The following is a 17935-nucleotide window of genomic DNA, read 5'->3' as shown; positions in this document are numbered from 1 at the left end:
CCAGAGTGAGAGTATGCCTGAGCCTGGGCGAGGGCAGTCCTGAACTAGAGCCAGAGCAGGCCGTAGCCAAGGTTAGAGCTGGCCGGAGCCAAGGCGAGGGCAGTCCAGAGGCAGAGCCAGGGCAGGCCAGAGCCAGAGCGAGTGCAGGCCGGAGCCAAGGCGAGGGCAGGCCAGAGCCAGAGCAAGAGCAGGTCGGAGCCAAGGCGAGGGTAGGCCAAAGCCAGAGCAGGCCGGAGCCAAGGCGAGGGGAGGCCAGAGCGAGAGCAGGCCAGAGCGAGAGCAGGCCAGAGCCAAGGCAAGGGTAGGCCAGAGCCAAGGCAAGGGCAGGCCAGAGCCAGAGTGATAGAAGGCCAGAGTCAAGGCAAGGGCAGGCCGGAACCAGGGCGAGAGCAGGCCGGAGACAGGGCGAGGCCAGAGCCAGAACAAGAGCGAGAGCAGGCTGGAGCCAAGGTGAAGGCCGGCCAGAACAAGAGCGAGATCAGGCTAGAGTCAAGACGAGGGCAGTCCAGAGCCAGAGGAAGGGCAGGCCGGAGCCAAGGCATGGGCAGGCCAGAGAGAGAGCAGGCTGGAGCCAGGGCGAGGGCAGGCCAGAGCCAGAGCGAGGGCAGGCCAAAGCCAGAGCGAGAGCAGGTCGGAACCAGGGCGAGAGCAGGCCGGAGCCAATGCAAGGGCAGGCCGGAGTCAGGGCGAGGGCAGGCCGGAGGCAGAGCGAGAGCAGGCCGGAGCCAAGGCGAGAGCAGGCCGGAGCCAAGGCAAGGGCATGCCAGATCCAGAGCGATAGAAGGCCAGAGCCAAGGCAAGGGCAGGCCGGAACCAGGGCGAGAGCAGGCCGGAGACAGGGCGATGCCAGAGCGAGAGCAGGCCAGAGCGAGAGCAGGCCAGAGCGAGAGCAGGCCAGAGCGAGAGCAGGCCAGAGCGAGAGTAGGCCAGAGCCAGGGCGAGGGCAGGCCAGAGAGAGAGCAGGCCACAGCCAGGGCAGGCCAGTGCCAGAGCGAGAGCAGGCCGGAGCCAGGGCGACAGCAGGCCAGAGCCAAAGCGAGTGCAGGCTAGAGCCAGAGCGAGAGCAGGCCAGAGCCAGAGAGAAAGCAGTCCGGAGCCAAGGCAAGGGCAGGCCAGAGCGAGAGCAGGCCGGAGACAAGGCGAAGCCAGGCCAGAACAAGAGCGAGAACAGTCCGGAGTCAAGACTAGGGCAGGCCTGAGCCAGAGCTAGAGCAGGCCAGAGCCAGAGTAAGAGCAGGCAAGAGCCAGAGCTAGAGCAGGCCGGAGCCAGGGCGAGGGCAGGCCAGAGCGAGAGCAGGCCGGAGCCAAGATGAGAGCAGGCCGGAGCCAAGGCGAGGGCGGGCCAGAGCCAGAGCGAGAGCAGGCCATAGCCAAGGCGAGGGCAGGCCAGAGCCAGATCCAGAGCAGGCCAGAGTCATGGCGAGGGCACGCCAGAGCCAAAGCGAGAGCAGGTCAGAGCCAGAGCAAGAGCAGGCCGGAGCCAGGGCGACAGCAGGCCAGAGCGAGAGTAGGCCAGAGCCAGAACGAGAGAAGGCCGGAGCCAAGGCAAGGGCAGGCCGGAGCATGGGCGAGAACAGGCCGGAGACAGGGCGAGGCCAGAGCGAGAGCAGGTCAGAACCTGAGCGAGAGTATACCGGAGCCAGGGCGAGGGATGGCCAGAGCCATAGCGAGAGCAGGCCAGAGCCAGAGCTAGAGCAGTCCGGAGCCAGAGTTAGGGCGGGCCTGAGCCAGAGCGAGAGCAGGCTGGAGCCATGACGAAGGCAGGCCAGAACAAGAGTGAGATCAGGCTAGAGGGCAGGCCAGAGCCAGAGGAAGAGCAGGCCGGAGCCAAGGCATGGGCAGACAAGAGCAAGAGCGAGAGCAGGCTGGAGCCACGGCGAGGGTAGGCCAGAGCCAAGGCAAGGGCATGCCAGAGCCAGAGCGATAGAAGGCCAGAGCCAAGGGAAGGGCAGGCCGGAACCAGGGCGAGGCCAGAGCGAGAGCAGGCTGGAGCCAAGGCGAGAGCAGGCCGGAGCCAAAGCGAGTGCAGGCCAGAGCCAGGGCGAGAGCAGGCCGGAGCCAAGGCGAGTGCAGGCCGGAGTCAGTGCGAGGGCAGGCCAGAGTCAGAGCGAGAGCAGGCCGGAACCAAGGCGAAGGCATGCCAGAGCGAGAGCAGGCCAGGGCGAGGGTAGGCAAGAGCCAGAGTGAGAGTAGGCCAGAGCCAAGGCAAGGGCCGGCTAGAGCGAGAGCAGGCCGGAGTCAGGGCGAGGGCAGGCCAGAGCAAGAGCAGGCCGGAGTCAGGGCGAGGGCAGGCCAGAGTCCGAGCGAGAGCAGGCCGGAGCCAAGGCGAGGGCACGCCAGAGCGAGAGCAGGCCAGATCCAGAGCGACAGCAGGCCGGAGCCAGGGCGAGGGCAGGCCAGAGCGAGAGCAGGCCGGAGCCAGGGCGAGAGCAGGCCGGAGCCAGGGCAAGGGCAGGCCGGAACCAGGGCGAGGACAGGCCGGAGCCAGAGCGAGAGCAGGCCAGAGCGAGAGCAGGCCACAGCCAAGACGAGAGCAGGCCGGAGCCAAGGCGAGGGCAGGCCAGAGCCAGACCGAGAGGAGGCCGGAGCCAGGGCGAGAGCAAGACGGTGCCAAGGCGAGGGCAGGCCAGAGCCAGATCCAGAGCAGGCCGCAGTCAGGGCGACGGCAGGCCAGAGTCAGATTGAGAGCAGGCCGGAGCCAAGGCGAGGGCATACCAGAGCGAGAGCAGGCCGGAGCCAGAGCGAGGGCAGGCAAGAGCCAGAGCGAGAGTAGGCCAGAGCCAAGGCAAGGGCCGGCCAGAGCCAGAGCGAGAGAAGGCCGGAGCCAAGGCAAGGGCAGGCCGAAATAAGGGCGAGAACAGGCCGGAGTCAAGACGAGGGCAGGCCAGAGCCAGAGCAAGAGCAGGCCGGAGTCAGGGCGAGGGCCGGCCAGAGTCAGAGCGAGAGCAGGCCGGAGCCAAGGAGAGGGCACGCCAGAGCGAGAGCAGGCTAGAACCAGAGCGACAGCAGGCCGGAGCCAGGGCGAGGGCAGGCAAGGGCCAGAGCGAGAGTAGGCCAGAGCCAAGGCAACGGCAGGCCTGAGCAAGAGAAGGCAAGGGCAGGACGGAACAACGGATAAAGCAGGCCCGAGACAGGGCGAGGCCAGAGCCAGAGCGAGAACAGGCCACAGCCAGAGTGAGAGTATGCCTGAGCCTGGGCGAGGGCAGGCCAGAGCCAGAGTGAGAGCAGGCCGGAGCCAGGGCGAGGGCGGGCCAGAGCCAAAGCAAGAGCAGGCCGGAGCTAATGCGAGGGCAGGCTGGAGCCAGAGCAAGGGCAGTCCAGAACTAGAGCGAGAGCAGACCGTAGCCAAGGTGAGAGCTGGCCGGAGCCAAGGCGAGGGCAGGCCAGAGCGAGAGCAGGTCGGAGCCAAGGCGAGGGCAGGCCAGAGCCAGAGCAGGCCGGAGCCAAGGCGAGGGGAGGCCAGAGCGAGAGCAGGCCAGAGCGATAGCATGCCAGAGCCAAGGCGAGAGCAGGCCGGAGCCAAGGCAAGGGTAGGCCAGAGCCAAGGCAAGGGCAGGCCAGAGCCAGAGTGATAGAAGGCCAGAGTCAAGGCAAGAGCAGGCCGGAGACAGGGCGAGGCCAGAGCCAGAACAAGAGCGAGATCAGGCTGGAGCCAAGGTGAAGGTAGGCCAGAACAAGAGCGAGATCAGGCTAGAGTCAAGACGAGGGCATTCCAGAGCAAGAGGAAGAGCAGGCCGGAGCCAAGGCATGGGCAGGACAGAGTCAGAGAGATAGCAGGCCGGAGCCAGGGCGAGGGCAGGCCAGAGCGAGAGCAGGTCGGAGCCAGGGCGAGAGCAGGCCGGAGGCAATGCGAGGCCAGGCCGGAGCCAGAGCAAGGGCAGGCCGGAGTCAGCGCGAGGGCAGGCCGGAGGCAGAGTGAGAGCAGGCCGGAGCCAAGGCGAGAGCAGGCCGGAGCCAAGGCAAGGGTAGGCCAGAGCCAAGGCGAGAGCAGGCCGGAGACAGGGCGAGGCCAGAGCGAGAGCAGGCCAGACCGAGAGCAGGCCAGAGCGAGAGTAGGCCAGAGCCAGCGCGAGGGCAGGCCAGAGAGAGAGCAGGCCAGAGCCAGAGCGAGGGCAGGCCAGTGCCAGAGCGAGAGCAGGCCGGAGCCAGAGCGACAGCAGGCCAGAGCCAAAGCAAGTGCAGGCCAGAGCTAGAGAGAGAGCAGGCCAGAGCCAGAGCAGGCCAGAGCGAGAGTAGGCCAGAGCCAAGGCAAGGGCAGGCCAGAGCGAGAGAAGGCCGGAGCCAAGGCAAGGGCAGGCCGGAACAAGGGCTAGATCAGGCCCGAGACAGGGCGAGGCCAGAGCCAGAGCAGGCCACTGCCAGAGTGAGAGTATGCCGGAGCCAGGACGAGGGCAGGCCAGAGCCAGAGAGAGAGCAGGCCAGAGCCAGGGCGAGGGCGGGCCAGAGCCAAAGCGAGAGCAGGCCGGAGATAAGGCGAGGGCAGGCCGGAGCCAGAGCGATGGCAGGCCGGAGCCAGGGCAAGGGCAGTCCGGAACTAGAGCGAGAGCAGGCCGGAGCCAAGGCGAGGGCGGGCCAGAGCGAGAGCAGGCCGGAGCCAAGGCGAGGGCAGGCCAGAGCAAGAGCAGGTCGGAGCCAAGGCGAGGCAGGCCAGTGCCAGAGCGAGAGCAGGCCGGAGCCAAGGCGAGGGGAGGCCAGAGCGAGAGCAGGCCGGAGCCAGGGCGAGAGCAGGCCGGAGATAAGGCGAGGGCAGGCCAGAGCCAGAGTGATGGCAGGCCAGAGCCAGGGCAAGGGCAGTCTGGAACTAGAGCGAGAGCAGGCCGGAGCCAAGGCGAGGGCAGGCCAGAGCAAGAGCAGGTCGGAGCCAAGGCGAGGGCAGGCCAGTGCCAGAGCGAGAGCAGGCCGGAGCCAAGGCGAGGGGAGGCCAGAGCGAGAGCAGGCCGGAGCCAGAGCAAGAGCAGGCCTGAGCCAGAGCAAGAGCTGGTCGGAGCCAAGGCGAAGGCAGGCCAGAACAAGAGCGAGATCAGGCCAGAGTCAAGACGAGGGCAGGCCAGAGCCAGAGGAAGGTCAGGCCGGTGCCAAGGCATGGGCAGGCGAGAGCCAGAGAGAGCGCAGGCTGGAGCCAGAGCGAGGGCAGGCCAGAGCGAGAGCAGGTCGGAGCCAGGGCTAGAGCAGGCCGGAGCTAATGCGAGGGCTGGCCTGAGCTAGAGCAAGGGCAGGCCGGAGTCAGGGCAAGGGCAGGCCGGAGCCAGAGCAAGGTCAGGCCGGAGTCAGGGCGAGGGCAGGCCGGAGCCTGAGCGAGAGCAAGCCGGAGCCAAGGCAAGAGCAGGCCGGAGCCAAGGCGAGGGTAGGCCAGAGCTAGACCAGGCCTGAGCAAGGACGAGGGTAGGCCGGAGCCAGGGCGAGGGCAGGACAGAGTCAGAGCGAGAGCCGTCCGGAGCTAAGGCAAGGGCAGGCCGGAGCCAAGGCATGGGCAGGCCAGAGCCAGAGAGAGAGCAGGCTGGAGCCAGAGCGAGGGCAGGCCAGAGCGAGAGCAGGTCGGAGCCAGGGCTAGAGCAGGCCGGAGCTAATGCGAGGGCTGGCCTGAGCTAGAGCAAGGGCAGGCCGGAGTCAGGGCAAGGGCAGGCCGGAGCCAGAGCAAGGTCAGGCCGGAGTCAGGGCGAGGGCAGGCCGGAGCCTGAGCGAGAGCAAGCCGGAGCCAAGGCAAGAGCAGGCCGGAGCCAAGGCGAGGGTAGGCCAGAGCTAGACCAGGCCTGAGCAAGGACGAGGGTAGGCTGGAGCCAGGGCGAGGGCAGGCCAGAGTCAGAGCGAGAGCCGTCCGGAGCTAAGGCAAGGGCAGGCCGGAGCCAAGGCATGGGCAGGCCAGAGCCAGAGAGAGAGCAGGCCGGATCCAATGCAAGGGCTGGCCGTAGCTAGAGCAAGGGCAGGCCGGAGTCAGGGCAAGGGCATGCCGTAGCCAGAGCAAGAGCCAGCCGGAGCTAAGGTGAGAGCACGCCGGAGCCAAGGCGAGGGTAGGCCAGAGCCAGAGCGAGAGCAGGCCGGAGGCTCGGCGAGGTCAGGCCAGAGCGAGAGAAGGTCGGAGCCAAGGCAAGATCAGGCCGGAACCAGGGCGAGAGCAGGCTGGAGCCAGGGCGAGGGCAGGCATAAGCCAGAGCGAGAGTAGGCCAGGGGGCATGGGCAGGCCAGAGCCAGAGCGAGAGATGGCCGGAGCCAAGGCAAAGGCAGGACGGAACATGGGCGAGAGCATTCCGGAGACAGGGCGAGGCCAGAGCCAGAGCGAGAGCTGGTCAGAACCTGAGCTAAAGTATGCCGGAGCCAGGTCGAGGGCTGGCCAGAGCCAGGGCGAGGGCTGGCCAGAGCCATAGCGAGAGCAGGCCAGAGCCAGAGCTAGAGCAGTCCGGAGCCAGAGCGAGAACAGGCCTGAGCCAGAGCGAGAGCAGGCTGGAGCCATGACGAAGGCAGGCCAGAACAAGAGCGAGATCAGGCTAGACGGCAGGCCAGATCCAGAGGAAGAGCAGGCCGGAGCCAAGGCATGGGCAGACAAGAGCCAGAGAAAGAGCAGGCCGGAGCCAGGGCGAGGGCAGGCCAGAGCGAGAGCAGGTCAGAGCCAGGGCGAGAGCAGGCCGGAGTCAAGACAAAGGCAGGCCAGAGCCAGAGCAAGAGCCGGCCAGATCCAGAGCAAGAGCAGGCCGGAGCCAGGGCGAGGGCAGGCCAGAGCCAGTGCAAGAGCAGGCCGGAGCCAGAGCGAGAGCAGGCCGGAGCCAAGGCGAGAGCAGGCCGGAGCCAAGGCGAGAGCAGGCCGGAGCCCAGGCGAGGGCTGGCCTGAGCCAGAGCGAGAGCAGGCCGAAGCCAAGGCGAGAGCAGGCAGGAGCCAAGGCGAGGGCGGGCCAGAGCCAGATCGAGAGCAGGCCGTAGCCAAGGCGAGGGCAGGCCAGAGCCAGATCCAGAGCAGGCCAGAGTCATGGCGAGAGCAGGCCGGAGCCAAGGCGAGGGCACGCCAGAGCCAGAGCGAGAGCAGGTCAGAGCCAGAGCGAGGGCAGGCCAGAGCGAGAGTAGGCCAGAGCCAGAGCGAGAGTAGGCCAGAGCCAAGGCAAGGGCATGCCAGAACCAGAACGAGAGAAGGCCGGAGCCAAGGCAAGGGCAGGTCGGAACATGGGCGAGAGCCGGCCGGAGACAGGGCGAAGCCAGAGCCAGAGCGAGAGCAGGTCAGAACCTGATCGAGAGTATGCCGGAGCCAGGGCGACGGCTGGCCAGAGCCATAGCGAGAGCAGGCCAGAGCCAGAGCTAGAGCAGTCCGGAGCCAGAGCTAGGGCGGGCCTGAGCCAGAGCGAGAACAGGCCTGAGCCAGAGCGAGAGCAGGCCGGAGCCAGAGCGAGAACAGGCCTGAGCCTGAGCGAGAGCAGGCTGGAGCCATGACGAAGGCAGGCCAGAACAATAGCGAGATCAGGCTAGAGGCCAGGCCAGAACCAGAGGAAGAGCAGGCCGGAGGCAAGGCATGGGCAGACAAGAGCCAGAGAAAGAGCAGGCCGGAGCCAGGGCGAGGGCAGGCTAGAGCGAGAGCAGGTCGGAGCCAGGGCGAGAGCAGGCCGGAGCCAATGCGAGGGCAGGCCGGAGTCAGGGCAAGAGCAGGTCGGAGCCACGGCGAGGGTAGGCCGGAGCCAAGGCAAGGGCATGCCAGACCCAGAGCGATAGAAGGCCAGAGCCAAGGGAAGGGCAGGCCGGAACCAGGGCGAATGCAGGCCAGAGACAGGGCGAGGCCAGAGCGAGAGCAGGCCAGAACAAGAGTAGGCCAGAGCCAGGGCGAGAGCAGGCCAGAGCGAGTGCAGGCCGGAGCCAAGGGCGAGAGCAGGCCGGAGCCAAAGCGAGGGCAGGCCAGATCCAGAGTGAGAGCAGGCCAGAGGCAGAGCGAGAGCAGGCCGGAGCCAGAGCAATACGAGGGCAGACCGGTGCCAAGGCGAGAGCAGACCGGAGCCAAGGCGAGGGCAGGCCAGAGGCAGAGCCAGGGCAGGCCAGTACCAGAGTGAGAGCACGCTGGAGCCAAAGCGAGGGCAGACCAGAACGAGAGCAGGCCGGAGCCAAGGTGAGGGCAGGCCAGAGCCAGAAGGAGAGCAGGCCACTGCCAGGGCGAGAGCAGGGCAGTGCCAGAGCGAGAGCAGTCCGGAGCCAAGGCAAGGGCAGGCCAGAGCCAGAGAGAGAGTAGGCCTGAGCCAGAGCGAGAGCAGGCTGGAGCCAAGTCGAAGTCAGGCTAGAACCAGAGCGAGAGCAGACCAGAGTCAAGACGAGGGCAGGACAGAGCCAGAGCAAGAGCAGGCTGGAGCCAAGGAGAGGGCTTGCCGGAGCCAGAGCAAGTACAGGCCAGAGCCAGAGTGAGAGCAGGCCAGAGCCAGGGCGAGGGAAGGCCAGAGCCAGGGCGAGGGCAGGCCGGAGCCAGGGAGAGAGCAGGTCGGAGCCAAGGCGAGGTCAGGCCAGAGCAAGAGCAGGCCGGAGCCAATAAGAGGGCAGGCCAGAGCCAGGGTGAGAGCAGGCCGGAGCTAATGCGATGGCAGGCCAGAGCGAGAGCAGGCCGGAGCCAGGACGAGGGCAGGCCGGAGCCAGGGCGAGAGCAGGCCAGAGCCAGCACGAGAGCAGGCCAGAGCTACAACCAGAGCAGGCCAGAGTCAGGGCGATGGCAGACCAGAGTCAGAGCGAGGGCAGGCCAGAGCCAGAGTGAGAGCAGGCCAGTGCCTGAGCGAGAGCAGTCCGGAGCCAAGGCAAGGGCAGGCCAGAGCCAGAGAGAGAGTAGGCCTGAGCCAGAGCAAGAGCAGGCCGGAGCCAAGGAGAAGGCAGCCCAGAACCAGCGCGAGAGCAGGTCGGAACCAAGGCGAGGGCAGGCCATAGGCAGAGCCAGGGCATGCCAGAGCAAGAGAGAGAGCAGGCCGGAGCCAAGGTGATGGCAGGCCAGAGTCAGAGTGAGAGCAGGCCAGATCCAGAGTGACAGCAGGCCAGAGGCAGAGCGAGAGCAGGCCGGAGCCAGAGCAATACGAGGGCAGACCGGTGCCAAGGCGAGAGCAGACCGGAGCCAAGGCGAGGGCAGGCCAGAGGCAGAGCCAGGGCAGGCCAGTACCAGAGCGAGAGCACGCTGGAGCCAAAGCGAGGGCAGACCAGAACGAGAGCAGGCCGGAGCCAAGGTGAGGGCAGGCCAGAGCCAGAAGGAGAGCAGGCCAGTGCCAGGGCGAGAGCAGGGCAGTGCCAGAGCGAGAGCAGTCCGGAGCCAAGGCAAGGGCAGGCCAGAGCCAGAGAGAGAGTAGGCCTGAGCCAGAGCGAGAGCAGGCTGGAGCCAAGTCGAAGTCAGGCTAGAACCAGAGCGAGAGCAGACCAGAGTCAAGACGAGGGCAGGACAGAGTCAGAGCAAGAGCAGGCTGGAGCCAAGGAGAGGGCTTGCCGGAGCCAGAGCAAGTACAGGCCAGAGCCAGAGTGAGAGCAGGCCAGAGCCAGGGCGAGGGAAGGCCAGAGCCAGGGCGAGGGCAGGCCGGAGCCAGGGAGAGAGCAGGTCGGAGCCAAGGCGAGGTCAGGCCAGAGCAAGAGCAGGCCGGAGCCAGTAAGAGGGCAGGCCAGAGCCAGGGTGAGAGCAGGCCGGAGCTAATGCGATGGCAGGCCAGAGCGAGAGCAGGCCGGAGCTAGGACGAGGGCAGGCCGGAGCCAGGGCGAGAGCAGGCCGGAGCCAGGGCGAGAGCAGGCCAGAGCCAGCACGAGAGCAGGCCAGAGCTACAACCAGAGCAGGCCAGAGTCAGGGCGATGGCAGACCAGAGTCAGAGCGAGGGCAGGCCAGAGCCAGAGTGAGAGCAGGCCAGTGCCTGAGCGAGAGCAGTCCGGAGCCAAGGCAAGGGCAGGCCAGAGCCAGAGAGAGAGTAGGCCTGAGCCAGAGCAAGAGCAGGCCGGAGCCAAGGAGAAGGCAGCCCAGAACCAGCGCGAGAGCAGGTCGGAACCAAGGCGAGGGCAGGCCATAGGCAGAGCCAGGGCATGCCAGAGCAAGAGAGAGAGCAGGCCGGAGCCAAGGTGATGGCAGGCCAGAGTCAGAGTGAGAACAGGCCAGAGCCAAGGTGAGGGCAGGCCAGAGCGAGAGCAGGCCAGTGCCAGAGCGAGAGCAGGCCAGTGCCAGAGCTAGACAAGTCCGGAGGCAAGGGCAGGCCAGAGCCAGAGAGCTAGTAGGCCTGAGCCAGAGCGAGAGGAGGCCGGAGCCAAGGCAAAGGCAGGCCCGAACCAGAGCGAGAGCAGGCCGGAGTCAAGACGAGGGCAGGCCAGAGCCAGAGCAAGAGCAGGCTGGAGCCAAGGCAAGGGCAGGCCGGAACAAGGGCGAGAACAGGCCGGAGTCAAGACGAGGGCAGGCCAGAGCAAGAGCAGGCCAGAGCCAGAGCAAGAGCAGGCCGGAGCCAGGGCGAGGGCAGGCCAGAGCAAGAGCAGGCCGGAGCCAGGGCGAGAGCAGGCCGGAGCCAAGGCGAGGGCTGGCCGGAGCCAGCGCAAGGGCAGGGCGAGAGCAGACCGGAGCCAAGGCGAGGGCAGGCCAGAGCAAGAGCAGGTCGGAGCCAAGGCGAGGGCAGGTCAGAGCCAGAGCTAGAGCAGGCCGGAGCCAAGGCGAGGGGAGGCCAGAGCGAGAGCAGGCCAGAGCGAAAGCAGTCCGGAGCCAAGGCAAGTGCAGGCCAGAGCCGGAGCGATAGCAGGCCTGAGCCAGAGCGAGAGCAGGCCTGAGCAAGAGCAGGCCGGAGCCAAGGCGAAGGCAGGCCAGAACAAGAGCGAGATCAGGCCAGAGTAAAGACGAGGGCAGGCCAGAGCCAGTGGAAGAGCAGGCCGCAGCCAAGGCATGGGCAGGCGAGAGCCAGAGAGAGAGCAGGCCGGAGCCAGAGCGAGGGCAGGCCAGAGCGAGAGCAGGTCGGAGCTAATGCGAGGGCTGGCCTGAGCTAGAGCAAGGGCAGGCCGGAGCCAGGGCGAGAGCAGGCCGGAGTCAAGGCGAGGGCTGGCCAGAGTCAGAGCAAGGGCAGGCCGGAGCCAGGGTGAGGGCAGGCCGGAGCCAGAGCAAGAGCAAGCCAGAGTCAAGGCGAGAGCAGGCCGAAGCCAAGGCGAGGGCAGTCCAGAGCGAGAGCAGGCCGGAGCCAGGGCGAGAGAGCAGGCCGTAGCCAAGGAGAAGGCAGGCCAGAGCCAAATCCAGAGCAGGCCGGAGCCAGGGCGAGGGCAGGCCAGAGTCAGAGCGAGAGCAGGACGGAGCCAAGGCGAGGGCACGCCAGAGCGAAAGCAGGCCAGAGCGAGAGCAGGCCGGGGCCAGGGCGAGGGCAGGCCAGAGCAAGAGTAGGCCAGAGCCAAGGCAAGGGCAGGCCAGAGCCAGAGGAAGAGAAGGCCGGAGCCAAGGCAAGGGCAGGCCGGAACCAGGGCGAGAGCACGCCGTTGACAGTTCGAGGCCAAAGCCAGAGCGAGAGCAGGCCAGAGCCAGAGCGAAACTAGGCCGGAGCCATGGCTAGGGCAGGGCAGGCCAGAGCCAGAGAGAGAGCAGGCTGGAGCCAGGGTGATGGCAGGCCAGAGCGACCGCAGGCAGGAGCCAGGGCGAGAGCAGTCCGGAGCCAAGGCAAGGGCAGTCCGGAGCCAGAGCGAAGGCAGTCCGGATGTAGAGCGAGAGAGCGAGAGCAGGCCGGAGCCAAGGCGAGATTAGACCGAAGCCAAGGCGAGGGCAGGCTAGAGGCAGAGCCAGGGCAGGCCAGAGCAAGAGTAGGTCTGACCCAGGGCGAGAGCAGGCCAGAGCCAGGGCAAGGGCTGGCCGGAGCCAGAGCAAGGGCAGGTTAGAGCCAGTGCGAGAGCAGGCCGTAGCCAAGGTGAGAGCAGGCCGGAGCCAAGGCAAGGGTACACCAGAGCCAGATCGAGAGCAGGCCGGAGGCAGGACGAGGACAGGCCGGAGCCAGGACAAGGGCAGGCCAGAGTCATAGAGAGGGCAGGCCGGAGCCAAGGCAAGGGCAGGCCAGAGCCACAGAGAGAGCAGGCCGGAGCCAGGGCGAGGGCTGGCCAGAGCGAGAGCAGTACGGAGCCAAGGCGAGGGCTAGCCGGAGCCAGAGCAAGGGCAGGCCGGATGTAGGGCGATGGCGGGCCGGAGCCAAAGCGAGACTAGGTCGGAGCCAGAGTGAGAGCAGGCCGGAACCAGGGCAAGGGCTGGTCGGAGCCAGGGCGAGGGCTGGCCGGAGCCAGAGCGAGGGCAGGCCGGAGCCAAGGTGAGAGCAGGCCGGACCCAAGGCGAGGGTACGCCAGAGCAAGAGCAGGCCGGAGCCAGGAGGAGGACAGGCCAGAGTCATAGAGAGAGCAGGCCGGAGCCAAGGCAAGGGCAGGCCAGAGAGAGAGCAGGCCGGAGCCAGGGCGAGGGCAGGCCAGAGCGACAGCAGTTCGGAGCTAGGGCGAGAGCAGGCCGGAGCCAAGGCGAGGGATGGCCAGAGCCAGATCAAGGGCAGGCCGGATCCAGAGCAAGGTCAGGCCGGAGTCAGGGCGAGGGCAGGCCGCAGCCTGAGCGAGAGCAGGCCGGAGCCAAGGCAAGAGCAGGCCGGAGCCAAGGCGAGGGTAGGCCAGAGCGAGAGCAGGCCTGAGCTAGGACGAGGGCAGGCCGGAGCCAGGGCGAGGGCAGGCCAGAGTCAGAGCGAGAGCTGGCCGGAGCTAAGGCGAGGGCAGGCCAGAGCCAAGGCATGGGCAGGCCAGAGCCAGAGAGAGAGCAGGCCGGATCCAATGCAAGGGCTGGCCGTAGCTAAGGCGAGAGCAGGCCGAAGCCAAGGCGAGGGTAGGCCAGAGCGAGAGGCGGCCAGAGCGAGAGCAGGCCGGAGGCTCGGCGAGGGCAGGCCAGAGCCAGAGCGAGAGAAAGCCTGAGCCAAGGCAAGATCAGGCCGGAACCAGGGCGAGAGCAGGCTGGAGCCAGGGCGAGGGCAGGCAAAAGCCAGAGCGAGAGTAGGCCAGGGGGCATGGGCAGGCCAGAGCGAGAGAAGGCCGGAGCCAAGGCAAGAGCAGGACGGAACAAGGGCTAGATCAGGCCCGAGACAGGGCGAGGCCAGAGCGAGAGCAGGCCACAGCCAGAGTGAGAGTATGCCAGAACAAGGGTGAGGGCAGGCCAGAGAAAGAGCAGGCCGGAGGCAGGGCGAGGGCGGGCCAGAGCCAAAGCGAGAGCCGGCCGGAGCCAGGGCAAGAGCAGGCCGGAGCTAAGGCGAGGGCAGGCCGGAGCCAGAGCGATGGCAGGCCGGAGCCAGGGAAAGGGCTGTCCTGAACTAGAGCGAGAGCAGGCCGGAGCCAAGGTGAGAGCTGGCCAGAGCCAAGGCGAGGGCAGGCCAGAGGCAGAGCCAGGGCAGGCCAGAGCCAGAGCAAGAGCAGGCCAGAGCCAGAGCAAGAGCAGGTCGTAGCCAAGTCGAGGGCAGGCCAGAGCGAGAGCAGGCCGGAGCCAAGGCAAGGGAAGGCCAGAGCGAGAGGAGGCCAGAACCAGAGCGAGAGCAGGTCGGAACCAGGGCGAGGGCAGGCAAAAGCAAGAGCGAGAGTAGGACAGAGCCAAGGCAAGGGCAGGCCAAAGCCAGAGTGAGAGAAGGCCGTAGCCAAGGCAAGGGCAGGCCGGAACAAGGGCTAGATCAGGCCCGAGACAGAGCGAGGCCAGAGCGAGAGCAGGCCACAGTCAGAGTGAGAGTATGCCGGAGACAGGGCGAGGCCAGGCCAGAGCCAGAGAGAGAGCAGGCCGGAGCAAGGGCGAGGGCGGGCCAGAGCCAAAGCGAGAGCAGGCCGGAGCCAGGACGAGAGCAGGCCCGGCTAAGGCGAGGGCAAGCCGGAGCCAGAGCGATGGTAGGCCGGAGCCAGGGCAAGGGGCAAGGGCAAGGGGCAAGGGCAGTCCAGAACTAGAGCGAGAACAGGACGGAGCCAGAGCGATGGTAGGCCGGAGCCAGGGCAAGGGGCAAGGGCAAGGGGCAAGGGCAGTCCAGAACTAGAGCGAGACCAGGACGGAGCCAAGATGAGAGCTGGCCTGAGCTAGAGCAACAAGGGCAGGCCGGAGTCAGGGCAAGGTCAGGCCGGAGCCAGAGCAAGGGCAGGCCGGAGTCAGGCCGAGGGCAGGCCAGAGCAAGAGCAGGCCGGAGCCAGGGCGATGGAAGGCCAGAGCAAGAGCAGGCCGGAGCCAAGGCAAGGGCAGGCCGGAGCCAAGGTGAGAGCAGGCCGGAGCCAAGGCGAGGGTACGCCAGAGCGAGAGCAGGCCGGAGCCAGGACGAGGACAGGCCAGAGTCATAGAGAGAGCAGGCCGGAGCCAAGGCAAGGGCAGGCCAGAGAGAGAGCAGGCCGGAGCAAGGGCGAAGGCAGGCCAGAGCGACAGCAGTTCGGAGCTAGGGCGAGAGCAGGCTGGAGCCAAGGCGAGGGATGGCCGGAGCCAGAGCAAGTGCAGGCCGGATCCAGGGCGAGGGCAGGCCGGAGCCAGAGCGAGACCAGGCAGTAGCCAAGGCGAGAGCAGGACGGAGCAAAGGCGAGGGTAGGCCAAAGCGAGAGCAGGCCGGAGCCAGGACGAGGCAGGCCGGAGCCAGGCGAGAGGAAGCCGGAGCCAAGGAGAGGGCATGCCAGAACCAGAGCAGGCAGGAGCCAGGGCTAGGGCAGGCCAGAGTAACAGCGAGAGCAGGCCGGAGCCGAGGCGAGTGCAGGCCACAGCCAGAGCGAGAGAAGGGCAGAGCCATGGTAAGCAGGCCAGAGCCTGAGCGAGAGCAGGCCGGAGCCATGGCGAAGGCAGGCCAGAGCCTGAGCGAGAGTAGGCCAGGGACAACGCAAGGGCAGGCCAGAGCCAGAGCGAGAGAAGGACGGAGCCAAGGCAAGGGCAGGCCTGAACCAGGGCGAGAGCAGGCCGGAGCCAGGGCGAGGCTAGAGGCAGAGCCAGAGCAGGCCAGAGCCAAAGCGAGAGTAGGCCCGAGCCAGGGAGAGGGCAGGCCAGAGCCAGAGAGAGAGAAGGGCGAAGCATGGGCGAGGGCAGGCCTGAGCCAGAGCGAAAGCAGGTCGGAGCCAGATCGAGAGCAGGCCGGAGCCAAGGCAAGGGCAGGCTGGGAGCCAGAGCGATGGCAAGCCGGATCCAGGGCAAGGGCAGTCCGGAGCCACGGCGAGAGCAGGCCGGAGCCAAGGCGAGGGCAGGCCGGAGCCAGAGCAAAAGCAGGCCGGAGCCAGGACGAGGGCAGGCCGGAGCCTGAGTGATGGCAAGCCGGAGCCAGGGCGCAGGGAGTCTGGAGCTAGAGCGAGAGCAGGCCGGAACCAGGGGGAGAGCAGGCCGGAGCCAAGGCGAGGGCAGGCCGGAGCCAAGGCGAAGGCAGGCCAGAGCCAGAGCGAGAGCAGGCCGGAGCCAGGACGAGGGCAGGCCGGAGCCAGGGTGAGAGCAGGCCGGAGCCAAGGCGAGGACAGACCAGAGCCACAGCGACAGCCGGCCAGAGCAAGGGCAGGCCGGAGCCAGGGCGAGAGCAGGCCGGAGCCAGGGCGAGGACAGGCCAGAGCGAGAGCAGCCCAGAGCCAGGTCGAGGGCAGGCCAGAGCCAGAGTAAGAGCAGGCCGGAGCCAAGGCGTGGGCAGGCCAGAGCCAGAGCGAGGGCAGGCCAGAGCCAGAGCGAGGGTAGGCCAGAGCCAGAGAGAGAGCAGGCCAGAGCCAAGCAAGGGTAGGCCAGAGCCAAATCGAGAGCAGTCCGGATCCAAGGCGAGGGCAGGCCAGAGCGAGAGTAAGCCGGAGCAAAGGCAAAGGCAGGCCAGAGCCAGAGTGAGAGCAGGCCAGAGCCTGAGCGAGAGCAGGCCAGAGCCAGGGCGAGAGCAGGCCGGAGCCAGGGCAAGGGCAGGCCGGAGCCAGAGCGAGAGTTGGCCAGAGCCAAGGCAAGGGCAGGCCAGACCCAGAGCGAGAGAAGGCCGGAGCCAAGACAAGGGCAGGCCGGAACCAGGGCGAAAGCAGGCAAGAGCCAGAGCGATGGCAAGCCGGACCCAGGGCGAGGCCAGATCCAAAGCAAGAGCAGGCCAGAGCCAGAGCGAGAGTAGGCTGGAGCCAAGGCGAGGGCAGGCTGGAGCCTGGGCGAGGGCAGGCCAGGGCGAGAGCAGGTCGGAGCCAGGGCGAGAGCAGGCCGGAGCCAAGACGAGGGCAGAACGGAGCCAGAGCGATGGCAAGCTGGAGCCAGGGCGAGCGCAGTCCGGAGCTAGAGCGAGAGCAGGCCGGAGCTAGGGCAAGAGCAGGCCGGAGCCAAGGAGAGGGCAGGCCAGAGCCAGAGCGAGAGCAGGCCGGAGCCAGGACGAGGGCAGGCCGGAGCCAGGGTGAGAGCAGGCCGGAGCCAGAGCGAGGGTTGGCCAGAGCCAAGGCAGTGGCAGGCCGGAACCAGGGCGAGAGCACGCAAGAGCCAGAGCAATGGCAAGCCAGACCCAGGGCGAGGCCAGTCCGGAGCTAGAGCGAGAGCAAGCCGGAGCCAAGCGAGGGCAGGCCAGAGCCAAATCGAGAGCAGTCCGGATCCAAGGCGAGGGCAGGCCAGAGCGAGAGTAAGCTGGAGCAAAGGCAAGGGCAGGCCAGAGCCAGTGTGAGAGAAGGCCGGAGCCAAGAAAAGGGCAGGACAGAGCCAGAGCAGGCCAGAGCCAGAGCTGTCCGGAGCCAGAGCTAGGGCAGGCCTGAGCCAGAGGGAGAGCAGGCTGGAGCCATGGCGAAGGCAGGCCAGAACAAGAGCGAGATCAGGCTAGAGTCAAGACGAGGGCAGGCAAGAGCCAGAGGAAGAGCAGGCCGGAACCAAGGTATGCGTAGGCCAGAGCGAGAGCAGGTCGGAGCCAGGCCGAGAGAAGGCCGGAGCCAATGCAAGGGTAGGCCGGAGTCAGGGCGAGGGCAGGCCGGAGCCAGAGTAAGAGGAGGCCGGAGCCAAGGCGAGAGCAGGCCGGAGCCAAGGCGAGGGTAGGCCAGAGCCAAGGCAAGGGCAGGCCAGAGACAGAGCGATAGAAGGCCAGAGCCAAGGCAAGAGCAGGCCGGAACCAGGGCGAGAGCAGGCTGGAGACAGGGAGAGGCCAGAGCCAGAGAGAGAGCAGGCCAGATTGAGAGTAGGCCAGAGCCAGGGCGAGGGCAGGACAGAGCCAGAGAGAGAGCAGGCCGGTGCCAATGCGAGAGGAGGCCGGAGCCAAGGCGAGAGGAGGCCGGATCCAGAGCAAGAACATGCCGGAACCAGGGCGAGGGCAGGCCAGAGCCAGAGAGAGGGTAGGCTGGAGCCAGGCCTGGCAAGGGTAGGCCGGAGCTAGGGCGAGAGCAGGCCGGAGCCAGAGCGAGGGTTGGCCGGAGCCAGAGCGAGAGCAGGCCGGAACCAGGGCGAGAGCAGGCAAGAACCAGAGCGATGGCAAGCCGGACCCAGGGCGAGGCCAGTCCGGAGCTAGAGCGAGAGCAAGCCGGAGCCAAGCGAGGGCAGGCCAGAGCCAAATCTAGAGCAGTCCGGATCCAAGGCGAGGGCAGGCCAGAGCGAGAGTAAGCTGGAGCAAAGGCAAGGGCAGGCCAGAGCCAGAGTGAGAGAAGGCTGGAGCCAAGGAAAGGGCAGGCCAGAGCCAGAGCAGGCCAGAGCTGTCCGGAGCCAGAGCTAGGGCAGGCCTGAGCCAGAGCGAGAGCAGGCTGGAGCCATGGCGAAGGCAGGCCAGAACAAGAGCGAGATCAGACTAGAGTCAAGACGAGGGCAGTCAAGAGCCAGAGGAAGAGCAGGCCGGAGCCAAGGTATGCGTAGGCCAGAGCGAGAGCAGGTCGGAGCCAGGCCGAGAGCAGGCCGGAGCCAATGCAAGGGTAGGCCGGAGTCAGGGCGAGGGCAGGCCGGAGCCAGAGTAAGAGGAGGCCGGAGCCAAGGCGAGAGCAGGCCGGAGCAAAGGCGAGGGTAGGCCGGAGCCAAGGCAAGGGCAGGCCAGAGCCAGAGCGATAGAAGGCCAGAGCCAAGGCAAGGGCAGGCCGGAACCAGGGC

The sequence above is a fragment of the Phyllobates terribilis genome, unplaced genomic scaffold, assembly GCF_046119375.1.
Source record: "Phyllobates terribilis strain yellow unplaced genomic scaffold, ASM4611937v1 Scaffold_13__5_contigs__length_258822181, whole genome shotgun sequence".
Taxonomy (NCBI): Eukaryota; Metazoa; Chordata; class Amphibia; order Anura; family Dendrobatidae; genus Phyllobates; species Phyllobates terribilis.
Note: the sequence above shows the minus strand (reverse complement) of the source record.